General features: G+C 40.7%; 1 protein-coding gene across 1 annotated transcript in view; it reads left to right on the top strand.

The window, feature by feature from the left end:
• Window positions 1-15,243: 15,243 nt before the first annotated feature.
• The window catches only part of tet2 (tet methylcytosine dioxygenase 2), a 33,312-nt gene continuing 32,737 nt past the window's right edge, over window positions 15,244-15,818 (top strand). Inside the window, exon 1 of the mRNA XM_038713264.1 lies at window positions 15,244-15,623. The gene's annotated coding sequence lies outside the window, so the exon portion shown is untranslated. The remainder of the gene's footprint in view (window positions 15,624-15,818) is intronic.

Raw genomic sequence — 15,818 nt, 5'->3', positions numbered from 1 at the left:
TTTGCTTGAGATAGCAGAGATGGAGTTAAGTGACCTTTTCAACTTGTTGAGCAGGTTTCTTTTCCTCAGAATGTGGCCAAAATGCACAGATTGCTTTGAAACTGGTTAAGACTGCATTGCATCTGATTGTATTCTTATTACAATATGTTGTATGTTCATCTACAACTATATCCAGACATGATACAGATCACATGTTAATACCAGGTGTGAATGGGATTACTTGTTTGTGTTAAATATTGAGTTTTGTTGTCTGCTGTATGTAAATAGAACAATTAACACATTATAATTCATAGCTGGAAAAAAACTGCCCTTGGAGTACAAAACATTTTACATAATCGTTTGTTTTCTACTTGGCATCTGTGATGAATGGTTAAGGCTTTCAGGTAGACCTCCATAGAATGCAGGGTTTGGTTTTGGTCAAATGTAAGTCATACATAACATTTAGAACATCTCTGTCTAGTCCTGTTATGTTATGCGTTCTGGCTAGTATATTCAACATTCTCCAATATATGGTCCTCAATCAGGGGAAATGTAGTCCAAATGTACAATAAGGGGCTGGATTATTTGTCTGGTTTTGATACACAAGATCTTACAGTAGAGAGAATTTAGAGGCATTGCACAAGCAGAAACAGCCATTAATGCTTTGGATATAGAGACTGAGAAACAAGCAGACAGGAACGCAGGGAGACATGACACACACACAAACACACACACACACACACACACACACGCCTACACACCTACACACACACACACACACACACACTATCATACCGACTTATCAGAGTGATCATTTTATCAATATTAGGTGAAATGAATACAACTTTTTATACTTCTTTCACAGAACTGGTCTCTATTTATCTGCATGTTGACTCAACCTCCGAGCTGCTGCCTTGGCTTTGACAAAGTCCACAATGGCAGATGCTGAATCTTTCTCCTGCACAAAAGCAGTGCAAAAATCAATGTAATAGAGCAAAATAGTCTCGAACAACTATGACAGTGAATGAGCACCCCGTTGCAGTACCAAGCACAACTCGCGACATGGTGTGCAGAAGTCAGTGTCTCTGATTTTGTTATTTAAAAAGGGTCAGTGTTTAAAGAGCTGCTTATCTATGTATTCTCAAGAGCAACTTTATTGGCTTTTATATGGGTATTTTTTAAATGGTTCCTGCCATGTAACACTGTACTACGTGTACTGTCTGAGTGAAGCAAGATGCAGAATAATAAGTATGTAGTAGAGCCTGACCAATATGGGATATATCGGCCAGAAGCTGTGTTAGATACTTGTTCAGCTCATGTTTATTTACATATCCCCCTCTCATTTCCGACGTACAGACTGTAAAGCAGCTCGTAGATATATTCATAATACCTTAAACAATATAGTTTAACCAATCATTAAAATTAGTGCTCCTCTTCTGATAAACATGGAATTAGCCAGCTTTGTGCCAATTTAGCAACGGGCGACGTTAACTGCTGTAAGTGATGGTTAACAATATTTAGAAGTAATTTATTAGAGAGAAATGAGAGGACAATTCGCTATAAGTGTTTCAGAAATAAATCTACAATCAGGCTCGTCAGCAGCGTAATCACCACTCACCTAATGTTACAATAACATTAAGCTACTGCTGTGAGCCTGGAGAGGGAAGTGAAACGGGAGGGTTTGGAAGTATGGTATGGTAAGAGGAGAAGTGATGAGGGCTATTGTTATTATTATTATTTAAGTCTTGTAATTGACATGACAAATGACTAACTCACCGCGGACACTGACTGTGAGAGCTAATAGGAGATCCTCGCCGTAGCTCCGGTAGACTGTGGTCAGCTGATGTTTTCTTCTGTGGTGCTGCAGTGTTTTGAACAGAGGAGCTGCAGAGCTCCCTCTGGTGGGCAAACTATGCAACACTCATGACATGAGGAAAGGATCCGACTCTCCCTTTCTTTTTTAATAGTCATAAATCAGCTGTTATAAACATCGATATAGATTTATCTGCAAGTAGCTTATGCTGGAAGATAATATCTGCAAAACGATAAATCAGTCGGGCTCTAGTATGTGGAGTATACTGTACTGTATATTATATACCTGTAAAGTCACTACAGGTACTCTGTGGTGTTTTAATTGTTTACAAACACTTTCACACCATCACACCATTGTGTGTATTAATAAAGCATTGAAACATTTGCAAAACAGATTTTTTTTTTTGCTATTTATATTGTGTTACTAATAGTATGTGGCTCCCAATGAGTGAAATAGCTTCAAACTGCACTAAAGAAAATATATGTAGCATTAGTCAGAACATAGTCAGCTTACTCAAACACATTGTGTTGCAAATTAAAAGTCGTAAGTAGAAATTAGAAAAAATGTTTATAGGAAAAGAATAGCTCTTTGGAAGTTTGGTTACGCTCAGATTGTGCTCAGGGTCCAATGGTCACTGATGAGATGTTGCTTAAACCTGTAATAGCTGACTTTTTTTAGCCACTCACGGAAACAAGTTTTGAACATAACATTGACATCATCACCTTATGACAAACAGTTGTGTACTTACACATCCCACCAGTTACAGAGCTACATTATCATTCATCTGGAGTCATGTTTCTGGCTACCTGGCACATGGAATGCTAATATTCTGTACCAACTCCTGAGGTAAATATCTGGCTCTATAGGTGCTAAATTCTCCACTACGTTACCCCGCTAGTTACTGTTTGTCTGTAGTTTGGTGCTGAGCAGGTAGTGTAAAGTATAGGTTTTAGAGCTTTTTCGCTGAAAACAGCTGCATGCTGCAGTCAAAAGACACGATAAGAGTGGTGGGAGTGAAAGTGATAGCTAAACAATGAGCTGAATCTCACTATAAAGCTTTCTAAAGCTGAGTGGAGCTGCAATTCCGCAATTCTTTGTAGGTTCATAACTACGAGCAACCACTTTCACAGTCAAATGTTGTCACATTGTCATTTGATACATTGTTATAAAAATATTTATCTAGCTACTTTAAAGTGTGTTTTCTGCATCAATATGTGTTTTTATAGGGCTAAAAGTTGCTGGCAGCAACATTCAGTATTTTACTGGTGAGATTATTGCCATGAGAACATCAAAAAGGGTGCTTTCATATCAATAGCAAAATTCCTTTACATTATATACGATATCACATCAAAATGGTTTCTTCAGTGCCTTATGTTGCTACCCTTACTTATAACCTGGAAAATTTGCAGGCTGACCAACCATATGAAACAGACAATAGTAACATGAGACTGTAAAATATCCCCGGTCAAGCTCAGAGTTGAAAACCAGGTCAGACTCTCCGCTTGGTTTAAAAGTTCAGTGCTTAGCCTGAGTTTGGTGTCAGCCAGCCACTCAAAATGTCATCACCTGTTTCTGGAGGAATTACAATGTGACAGCGCTTTGGACATTTCCATGAATTCTGTTTGTTGTGAAGAGGCGCCTACGCTATCCGGATGGACCTGGAATAACCTGCTGAAAATATTCCCATCTATGTCACACATGTGAAAGGTATATCCATGGGTTTCCTAGATCCCTGAAGGATAAAAACACAGACCAGGTGCACTTTTACACTCAGAGTCAGTCATTCTGTGAGGGAGGAAAGCATAGAGGGAGGCATCTATAAAACAAACATGGGCGCAGCAGTGGAAGGGCAGAAGTGGCAGGATGGGAACTGCTGCCAGACACATTACAAGGAGCTCTAATGAGGGAGCCCGCACTCCCCCCCCCAACAGAGAGGAACGCAAGGCGGGAATTAATTGTGAGGGCGATGATGGCGAGAGAGCTGAGGAGCAGGTCATTACTGCACGCCTCATCCTGGAGCGCCGCGGGCAGAGCGTGGAACGCCACGCTACTAGCACAATTCCCATGATCCCACAGGGGGGGGCATATAGCAGGAGGGGGAATGAAGGGGACAGAGAGAGAGGAATAGGAAAAGATACTATAAGAGGAGGAAAACAGCTTTCTCTTTGTTGGAAACAAAAAAATTAAATCAAATGTAGTGATTAATAGCATTATCCATTGCAATAATTACTGTTTCTCTACATCTGATTTTCATTAAAGCCATTTGTTCTATGCATCATACTGTAGATATCATAGTCCCTTCTACAACAATAATTGCTATTCATAAACAAGTAAAAATGTAACAAAAATTACATTTTATTTGTCATTTCACAGTTTTCTTATTAATATCATCCACTGCAAGCTTGATCATTACTGGATTCAATTTGTAATATGACATTGCAGGGTGCACACTGTAAAAAACGCTACTGGGAAATTGCTCAATTATAAGCTGCAAAGAGCAACTGCAAAAAATAATTTTACACCTAATAGTTGAAGGAGCACTGGAAAAAAAATCAAGGTAATCATCAAGGTAATGATCAGATTTTCAGGTGCTTTACTCTTCTAATCTGCACACAGTGTAATAACTGACTCTTTGTCATTTCTCTTTGTGTGGTTTGTCGCCCTTATGAAACCTGTGACATCGGATTGAATACATTGGACACATTGCCCTCTAGTGGATATTTAATGTATGTAGATAATGTATATCACAGCCATAGACAAAAGTGACTCACATCTAGAATTTCTGACGCTTTTATCCTGCAGCAGTTAAATTCAACAGCAGATGTTAAATAAGTATGATTAATATTAAATGTTTTATAGGGTCCTCTGTGGTTAGGCAGAATCCTAATAGCATGTACCTGCACAGAAATGCATTTATAGTAACTTTTCTTTTAAAAAACAGGGCTAATCATTAGTCCCATGTGAATGGGAATTATAATGGCTATGACAAATATAGTCATAATTTACAATGACTCTAGGTAAAAGCCATTAATTATTATGGATTTCTCTCATTAAATGTTTACTGATCTCATAAAGGAGCAGGTGTAACTGAGTGCAGCAGATAAACTAAAAGTCATTTTTAAACTCTAATGTTTTGTACCTTTACTGGAATACATCCAATCTACGCAACTGGTGTTATTAGATGCTGCAAAATTGAATTCTAGCCTTAGACATGGAAAATTCATTATGACTCAGTAATTAAATACAAAAAAACAGAAATACAAGCAAACACTAACCGACTTTTGCATATACCCCCTCCCTTTCCCCATAACCGAGGAGCTTTTTGCGTTATCTTAACTTATAACGAGAGAGCAGAGACACACCTCTTTGATGATGTATTTAACGACCCCATTCAGTGCTTTTCCTCTTTCACTACTTTCATGACTAGGAACCCTAATGAGACCAGTGCTGTTGCCTTGGGGATGGCCAAGCCCATTGCATTAGCACATGAAATCATTTAGGCCATGTCTCCCAGAATAAAAATATCATTATGGTGAAGCTCCCTGTAAAAGCGAGCTGAAAGCCTGCTGCTGCCAAGTGTTTTTTTTTGTCAAGATGGAGTATTCCAAGGGACACATTGAGAGAGGACCTCACTAAACTGCTCTCTGGCCTGCTTTGCTGTTGTGTGAAAGAGGGTTGTGTGGTTATTAGAAAAACAATCACTACATAGAGCCTTATGAGAAGCATAATTGAACCAAAAGTCAAAGGTCTCATTATTACATTCAGGTATGTTACCATTAGCTATAGATTCAGGCAGGATTAATGGTCTCCCTGTAGAGAAAGGGCTGTTTGCTATGTAGGTGAGATTGAAGATGAACATTGGGGGATAGGAGAGACGTCAAGCGGAAGAGGAGCAAGAGGGAGGTAAGGTATACAGAGAGTCAGCAACAGCATGTAGAGCCAGAATATTTTCACATGAAACTTGGTAACCTAAGTGTTTATTTCGACCAAACCAGAGTTGATGGACGAGTACTAACCAAGATGTTTTAGTGAGTGTGATTTTGTTTCAGTGGAGTTTGAATGAAGTGTGCTATCTGTGCTACAATAAGTTCACAAGGCAATTTGTTCGGTGAAAGAGAGTTGAAGTTGAATTCATAAAGCATAGGGTTGTATTTTTCTGTTAATAATGTCCTTTCTTGACATTATGTGAGTTTATTTTATTCATTTATTTGACTAGAAAAATCTAAGAGAGCTTGTGTAATGCCACAAAGTCGCCGCTCGCACACATCTCCAGGCTGAAACTATGTTGGGAAGGGGGAGGCCTGAGCTATGCTATTGGACAATCGCCTCTTGAGGTACAAAGTGGTATTATGAGACAGGCTGGGACTAGCTGATTAGCATGGTAACTTCAGCAGATATCTCTGCAACACAATACATACACATCTTTGACATAATGTCTTAATTGTTACTTCTTCACATTCTGCTGATAATGTTTGTTAATTTTTTGCATGTGACCATATCTTACACACCTTAAGTTGACATTTTTAGCAAAATTCACCTTCATTTCCAATGACTTGGTTTGAAGATTATTAAAAACTTGAGTTTAGAAAGGGAACCTTTTTTGTGACAGATTTTATTTATATAGTGTAGGACAAAAGAAAACATTATTTATTTGCAATGTAATGTAAGAAGTTAAGTTTCAGTGTTTCACCACTGCAACTGTATATTTGGTGTCTTGTATGTCCATGTCGGCAGGGCATGACACAACCTATAACATAACTTAATTAGAAGTTAGATACAAACTGAGTGAGAGGCCTGGTCTAACCTGTGATTTAGTCCTGGTTTTGAACAAAATAAATAACAAAAAAAGTTGACCTGCCTTAAAAACCAAGGGGTTGACAAAGGGGAGACATCCACTTGATTTGATCAACTTAGACTGCTGACGCCTCATGTTAGTATGAGACTTTTGAATACATTTTTACACAGAACGAGCACTGTGGATTTTGTCCTCCACCACTTACATTGGTGGGAAGAAATATTTTATTGGCCAGCATGAACAAGAGGTATGATTACAACATGCAGAAACCGTTTAAATGTACATATGGGCATGTGGATATTGTTTTAAGACAGACTTGGAGAAATGTGAACCTATCCTTTAATGCCTTGTAAACTCTGACAAACCTGACAAAAGACAAAAGCTATTAAAACAGTTTTAAAATTGCCTTTATAAAAAGTTGAACCTAAATTCTGGGCTGCAGGCTTTACATCCTTTACTTTTTTTGCTAAACCACAGACCTGCAACCAACATTACAATTCACCAGGAATATCTGCAGCAGCACAAAACATGATAATTTATGTAAGTGCTTGTTTGTGTGTTTGTGAGTGGGGGAGGGGGGCATATCAGGAAGCGCTCGTGTTTGTGCGTAAATCATGTCTAACCATATGCTGCCTTCCTCCGCAGCGCACACGCAGCCGAAATTGATCGTCAACCATCTCCTGCTCACAACAGCGTGGGCAGAGAGAGAGCAAGGTCACAGCCAAGGACTTGCCATAATCAGTGATGGGCTGTGGAGGGGGGCTTATGTGTCACGCCACAGCTGTTACGCTACATACTTTGAGTCACAAGCACATCTTTACTGCTGCAAAACATCCCCTTAATTACCTTAATGCCAGACTGTCTCTCCCTGTCTGGATGAATTCTGCTCTGGATGCTTTAATCTGAGCCTAATCTCCACCATTCTCACATACTGTTTTGGGAGTAAAATCATAGCTTTGCCTTCCTTATCTGTTTTTATTTCCTGTCAGGTTTAAGTGTTTTATGGCTCAGTAGTTCAGAGGAAGGGAGGTTTGTCTGGTGATAGACAACATGGCTGGGGGCGGCTGTTGCGCTGTGTGCTTGTCATGCTGAACCAAGCCTGAAGCAGGTGAAGGGATGATTTCATGTCTGCGCCATCTAGAAGGACCGTCTCAGCTGCCAATGCAAAGATAAGCAAGGAGGAGGCTGCTTCTGCTGCTGGGGCAGCTGTGTGACTGTTTCTGAACCATGAGCGGCAGGCAGCTCAACATGCTGGTTGTGTATCATTTCAGGCAGACAAACAAGTTGAGCAACAATTCTGAGCAAGTGCCTTGTTTACCATCATACCTACAGAGGCCAAGTAGTCTGAGCTAGGTGCAAAAGTTTACTCATTTTGAAACAACAGTATTCCTGTGTGGGAATAAGAATAAAACATCAGATTTTTGACATATAGATGCGGCACACATACACCATTAATAATACTGTACATACAGATGGGCAGAGCTGGACCGTCCTATTTGCTCACTACACACTTTGCGTAGGCCCCACGCATAAAAGCAGGGCCCCGCTACAGTCTTGTTTCAAAGGTGAAAGCAAGTGTCAATGTTAAAAATTTTGATAGGTGGAAGAAGAGGAAACTGTCCTTATGGGCAAAAAAAAAGCTCAATAAGAGTGAATTGTGGAAACAGCAGTCCTCTCAAAGTCTGATTCAGTAAGTTAATGTTAATGTGCTAGCTGCAGTGCATCTCTCTGTGTTTTGGTTGTTTGGCAGACTTTGTGTCTGAACAATGTTAGAGTGAAATACAACTATTAATTACGTTTGTTAAACACCAAAGGGCAAATGTGTTTATAAACTGCAGTTTAGAAAAGATAACCGCTTCACGTGTGAACATGCGTTCATATGCGCATGCACGAAAGGAAACTCATGCCTTCCAGCAGCAACCTCTCTGAGGACCAGTCAACATACGGATGCCAAGGAACTTCAAAAGCACACATCATTTTAAAACAAGATGCTGATTTTCAGTCAAGGTTCAGTTACATCTCTGGACTAGACAAGATCAAAAGCAATGGATTGACATTGACTAGACTGAGGCAATATGGGTGCACATCTATCAGTAAATAGGGCGTCACAATAAACATCCCATATTCTGTCAAGTCATAATATAAATGGTATTTTAAATTTGAAAATGTATTTAAGGAAACCTGAGAGAGCCAGTTTGAGTGGGCCTGATGTAGCTGATAACATTAATATATAGAAAATATCTATAATTTACAGGGGCTGTGCTTAAATTTGTCAGTAGAGTAGATGCTGGATCATCAGCCAGTGCAAGCACAGTTGATCTACATTCAGCATCAACCAGTACTTGCACAGACCCAGTACAGACGCGTTTAGCACACACAGCAAGCCTCAACCAGTACGAGCACAGCCAGAGCTGTACAGCCAGCATCAGACAAAAACAGCTCACACCCTAGTGGAACAGTTGCTGTTCCCCTGAATGACCCAGCAGATTGACCCCCAGTCTTAACCAACTTCATGAGGACTGAGGGCGATTTAAACCAACACTGTATATTTCTACAAGAGGTTTCCATTCAGACTTATTACAGAGACAGGTTGTTTTAAAGGAGGGAGGATTGCAGTGATAGCACTGCCTTAGCAGGTGTGACTTTGTAGCAATGGCAAATAGTTTACATGGCTCATGAATCAGGTAGGAGGGGCCCATAGCAGAATTTTGCTTATTGCCCCACGGAGGTCAGGACCATCTCTGTAGATGGGTGTCTTATTAACTTTTTTGGGCAACTACGATCTGCCACAACAGCTTCCCTGCGTCTTCTCATAGTAGCTGAAGTAGCTGCATATAGTTAGTTTAAGTTATATTTTCCTACTACTTCCTAGATTGCCCTCACTTTCTAATGCTTGTGATGGGAATTAAATCAGTTTCTATACCGGAGTAAAATTTTACTTGATAATTTTCCTATTATGTGACTTTATTGCTTAAATATTTGGTTTGTACTACTGTAATGTGCTTTTATTTAAGGAAATCTGAATACAAAAACATTTACTTGTAATGAAGTTGTCACTTTCACTCAATACTTCATCCACCACCAACACTTTATGTACTCCTCATGAATAGCAGACCGCATGTCCTGCTGCCTTCATGTTACAGAAGTATAACCTACTGTGACCTTTCAAAAGCAGAAAACCTTATGTAATACTTAGGAATACTGCTATCTTACTAATCACTTGACAAACAGAGAGGTGGCAAGGACAAAAGGAGACTGTGATGTGTTGTGGCTGCTACATCACAGTGTTTGCTGTTGGGACATTTAGGTGGGGGCACAACCAGAGGTCACCTGTAGGAGTGTGGTGAATCAGGTTCTTGTTTAGATGGTATGGAGACATTTAAGATTGCTGTAGTGTGATGTGACATTAACAGTCACAAATGTCAAATGCCAGCAGAGTTTTTTTCCTTGAAACAGACACAGATCATATCTCTGGAGGAAGAATAACGTTGTCCCTCTGCAAAACAACCCTTAAGTTACCCCTCACTTAAATTATAATACTTTTATATAAGCAATGACTGCAAAAAATAGAACTGAATAGATTAATAACAATAATAATAATTTAGGTTGAATTTGTGAAAAGTTTGGCTTTCTTTGTGACTTACAAAACTGCAATGAGGTTTCACAATCTGTAACCCTAACCCCCCACTAACTGAAGGAAACTGTAAGCCCACTCATTCTGACATACGCAATCTCTTTGAGAGCAGGATCAGATGCTTTGTAGGTCATCATGCTTCACCAGCAGGGGTCATCATCTGCTCCATGCCAAACACCAGAGAATGCTGTTAACAGACAGTGGGGCTTCAATGCTTTGAGAGCATGCAGTCTGTCAACTAGATACTGGTCATGAACAGCCTTGGAATTGTAAATATTTCTTTTTCTAAGTGTGAGACAGTCTTTACAAATCAGACACTGATTTACAATAGACAGGGATAATTTTTAAAGAACTTTCTGTTGATTAACATAGCCAGCTCATGACAAAGTGTGTGTATGTGTGTGTGTCTGTTTCATGGATATGTAGAATGGCAGTTTCACATAGAGCAATGACCCAAACGAGTGGAGGCCGGGTGATGATCCCCCTCTGGGATTGAGAGTTAAAGAAGTGGGTGAGAAGCTTGCATCAAACAGCTGGTGAAAAGGGCTTCCCCACTCTTAACAGAGGGCCGTGCCTCCAGAGGCTTCAGCTGGGGGGCGGTGTGTAAGGGGAGGATGGAAGCACCTGCAGCCTGAATGCGGGAACCTGCTCTTAAACCTCTCACAAGCAGTAGGTCGCCACGGGAACAGTGGCATGTCATGAATTGCCTTATCCAACCCTGCTGTGCCCACGGAGGACCTCTGTCAATCGTTGATGGCACGCACACCGCAGACAGAGAGGAACTGTGAAGTGGGACAAATGTCCTGTCCTTAAAAATATGCAGGAAATGTTAATTAAAGTAAAAGAGCACAAACATCTTCAAATCTATTGCCTTTTGGAGCTTTATAATACCAAATAACTGTTCTCCATTACTCTCCCTCTCTTTCTTTAAACCCCCGTCCCCATGCCCCAGACCCCTGCTGTGGCTCAAACAATTAGGCTATGTGAGACCCACACTAACGACTCTCCTTAGTCTTTTAAGATAACTACAGGAGGAGGGGCAGCAGTGGGTGACATCTTGTTAGGGGGGGAATCCTATGGTCAGTCACTTGTGTATTGGCCCAAGTTAGAGGATACCTAGTTATTACCCTACATAAAGAGTTTGTATGTGTGTTTAGATTGCCCCAGGTGAGATGTGTGCCAAAACCACTGGTGCTTGTGAGAAGTGCTGATTTTCTCAGCTTCGCGCCTCAGATGTCACCTTTTTCTCCCACTTTCAGACCAGTGTAAAGAAGGCCGTAAATCAGTGCTTTCATCACAAATCAGCCTCTACTGACTTGAGACTCCACCTTATTTAGGACCAAATGATTCACACCAAATACAAGCAGAGTGAGGTAATCACATGTCCACAGTAATGTGGGTAGTTATAAAAAACAATGTTTGTTGGTATTTTTTTTAAGTGCAGTTCGCACTGAAATGACAAAACAACAGAAAAGCAATTAAGTCTCTTGACATGGGCATGTGCAAGCCACTTGATTCAGATCACATGACAATCATATGTTTTCTTTGTCCATAACAACATGAAAATAAAGGGTTTTGAAGTATATCTGTTTTTGGTGGTCAACAGCCCTGGTATGGTATGGATGGATGTATATATATAGAAATATAACAGATTTATTTATTAGCGTTAACATGGCTTTAAGGTAAGACATCGAAATGTAAATGCTCCGTACTTGTATAGCACCTTTCTAGTCTTTTCGACCACTCAAAGCGCTTTTACACTACATCTGCATTCACTAGTCACACTCATTCATACACTGGCGGAACAGCCGCCAGGGGCAAATCGGGGTTCAGTATCTTGCCCAAGGACACTTCGACACGCAACCAGGGGGAGCCAGGCCCCTTGAACCACCGACCTTCCGATTAACAGCCAACCTGCTCTACCTCCTGAGCAACAGCCGAACCAACCAAGAACAATTATGTTGGTGCCATGGAGCTGACAAACATAAATAATTGTTTCTCCATCAAAAATGTGTGGGTAAAACAGCAGTTGTTAGATACAGGTCAAACAGGGTGCTGTTTATGCTTAAGTAATTTAAAGATCTTAAGGTCACAAAGAACTTTAAATTATCTATGAAGATTACATACTTCAAGTTTGCAAAGGACAGTTGCTTTACACAAGTCCTAACGTCTTCTTCATCAGTGTGCACCTATATTGTGCTAGCAAATGTAAGAGTTCAACATAAAACTGTAAGTTGGCTCTATCATTCAGTAGACTTTGTGACTTTTGTCAGTTACATTTTTTGACATGACAAGTAAAATGTTGAAAATGACGACTCATTTCACTCTGTGGTTTCACCACCGCCCGGTTTGATAATGTGATCTTGTGCTTTAAAGCCAAGTGTTACATGAAAGACCTAAAATAGCCTGTTCAGGGAGTAGGGCTATGAACCACCACATGACTTATAGTGACACACAGATCTTAAAACCAGAGGCGCAGATCTTTGACCTGAGGAGCATGTAGGATCCTTTGTTTTGTTTGGCATAAATCAATGAGAGCACCAGGCCCACAGGAAAAACAGTTTTAAATCCCTCACTAATGCTGATCGTCATCTTTAGGTGTGAACTCAGTCAAGTGAGAAGTGTGCCTAAATTTTGATGACCCTGGGAGCGCAATGAGGCTGCGGCTCTGTGTTTACAGATGAGGTGACGGCACATGCCTCCAGTCCTTTGAAATGTGACAAGGTGAGAGGAATGACCAGATAATCTCTGATTTACAAGTTATAGTATCTTTCAGTGGGAACAAGCAGCTGCATTTTTGGAGCGCTGTGGCAGCAAATCAAGCCCTGAAAATTTAAACGCAACTAATAAATGCTTTTTTTACATTTTACATTTAGAAAAAACAAAATATACAAGCTTATTGCCTGAGAATATCACAAGCTACCTGTATTTACCTGTACTTAATGCAGCTAAACCAGACAAGTTGACTTGAGGGCACTTTCTTGTGTACAGTAGCGCCTGAAGGAGCACGACCAGGAAGCTGACCAGTCCAAACAGCCACTGAAGCCCTGCAGCACTGATCACTGGGACACTTCACTGCTGCAGTGGTGGATTTACTGCCTTGCTCAGGGGTGCTTTTCATTCATTCACAACTCATCTGGTGATTTAAATGTTGTGGTACACAAGCCCCTTAACTATCAGCTTGGCTTGCCACAGTTCATGTTACCTTAGTAATTTACAAAGACAACAAAAAGACAGGCATAAACACGCCACCGTCAGCAGTCCGCTGGAACTTCAGTCAACATCTTATCACCTAGAAACAGAGCTAAGAGACCACTTACTGATATCAGCTCAGTTGTTTTGACACAGTACTAACTGTAATTCAATTAAAACAATATAAACTAATATTTTTGCATGGCAGACAACAGAATGCTTAATCAAGGCTGTATACTGTGAGGGGGCATGTACAGGAACTTCTATTATTTATTTTCACAATGACAACAATCTCAAAGCTTAAACATTAATCTAAGGCTCATATGGTTTGTTTTATCTCCTCCTTTGTGATCAGTTTAGATTTAAAGAGGAAATCAATGAGGACCTTTACTTGGGTTCACCTAAACTGTCCTTTGGGAAATGAGTAAGTGTTTCTGATCATTTTGGACATTCTGTGTAGGTCTAGTGTTAACCAGTGAAAAACTCTCAAAAGCAGCAAGAATGACTGTACAATTGAGTTGAAAGACATTAAGGCATACACATCTACTTGTGTAACTGAGTTATGTAAAAACAGAAGCCAGACCTGATGTAAAACCGTGTATTTTGTCTTAACAGGATCTGTGTTGCAGCAAGAGTTACTCCTCCTTCCTCTCTCTGCCTCTTCCCTTCCCCCATTCTGTGTAAAAACAAATCTCCTTTTCTGCTCAGTGCCTGAAACTATTGAGTCAACAAATGTCACTGCAGCAAGGCAGGGGCTGCTGGGAAAGAGGTGGGGTCTCCTGTTAAGCCCAAACTGCAGCTAAAGGCAGATTATTTTCAGACAAGACCCACCTGTTAGTAAAGTAAAGAGGAATTAAATAATTTAGTGAATGGGGGTGCCATTGTGTTATGAGCTTGGTGGTTAAAGCTGTGATCATCTGTAAAGAAATGACACTGTTTTATACTAACTATATTTATAATACTAATACATTTTATTTTTCTAAAAACCTATGATCCCCAAGTTTTACTGTTGGAATCAGTGGAACTGTTTGTTATGTTTATGACCTTTAAAATCAAAGATGCAATAACACATTCTTGCACACTTTGCAAACTGAACCACAGACTTACAGCCCTGCATAAAGACCTTACACAGAAACCCACAACATAATCCACAGCTGAAGTTTTAGTACTTTCCCTTTGATAACACACTTTTACTTGTGTCATTTCAACAACCTTCCAGGGCTGAATGTGTCTTTTAAATCACCCTCAGCCCCCTTTTCTCTCTCACTCTGCTCTCTCTATCTCTCTCAAGCCCACGTGGCCGGTGTCAACAGGAGGTGGGTCTTGGCAGATGCATGAAGCAGAGTATGCTGCCTGTGTGCAGCCTGGAGACTTGTATTACACACCGCTCTAAAAATGAGCCAGCCAGCCGAGGCGTGCCAAAATAACACATAGCCATTGTGCATTGCTCAACTGGTTGGACTCCAAGCTGGCCACCGCTGATTGTTGCTGTAATGCTCGAAAACATAAGGGCTATTACACCACAGGGGGAACTTCTGTAACCAATGACAGAGGAAGAAAGAAAATGAAAGAGGGAAGTCAAGATAGACAGCAAAAAGGGAGGGAAAAACCCTGAGTCACTCAGCTTCCTGTCTGAGAAAAGGAAGGGGGTGGAGGCACCTTCTGCTCTGCCACAGTCAGACAGTTGTGGCCAGTGCAATAGTCAACATAAAGCGCACTGGGGTGGAGTCCCGTCCTGCTTACTGAATCCACTCCAGTGCTTCAGGGCAGCCATCATAGTGTTCATTATTATGTGCGGCTGAGGGAAGAAGAAAAAAAAGAGGAGGGTGCAGAGGAGGGAAAGAAAACTGTGTCTTTGTGTGGGAGGACTCAGCAGGAAAGTGATTTTGTGATTATCTGAGTTTGCCAGAAAAGCAACGCTGTTCCCCCTGACCTGCAACATCATCTTGCCTACTCTGCGCCTCCGTTGCCTTAAACCAGAATTACATCTGAGTGTGCTTCTCAGGCTGGCACACAGCAAACAGCGACACCGGGCTTCTCCTGATGATGAGAGCTGACGTCAGACTGGTTTCCATGAATATTGATGTGGAGGATAGTCTGTTTCATAGAAGAACAGAAGGAGGCAAGATGGCTGCCCTTTAGGATTTGTTAAAGAGGAGATCCAGACGGTTTGTTGGAATTTCTACAAAGTGGAGGGACATATAAAGGAGGTGAGAATTTACTTACTATGTTAATACTCTGGTTACTCTTTTCTCTTGTAACCTTGTTTGTATTTTTGGTGGTTTTTGTGTCAGGCGAGGTACAGCAAATGTCCCCCACCGTCAAAAGCAAGAGCCAACATTATAAGGAGGGGATATTAGATAAAGCTACTCCAACATGGCTGACGATTTTCTTTCTTTCTTTTT

The sequence above is a fragment of the Micropterus salmoides genome, unplaced genomic scaffold (genome assembly GCF_014851395.1).
Source record: "Micropterus salmoides isolate LMB-PRFRI ecotype aquatic unplaced genomic scaffold, ASM1485139v1 Ms_hic_scaffold_12, whole genome shotgun sequence".
NCBI lineage: Eukaryota > Metazoa > Chordata > Actinopteri > Centrarchiformes > Centrarchidae > Micropterus > Micropterus salmoides.
This window is presented reverse-complemented; position numbering and strand designations above follow the sequence as displayed.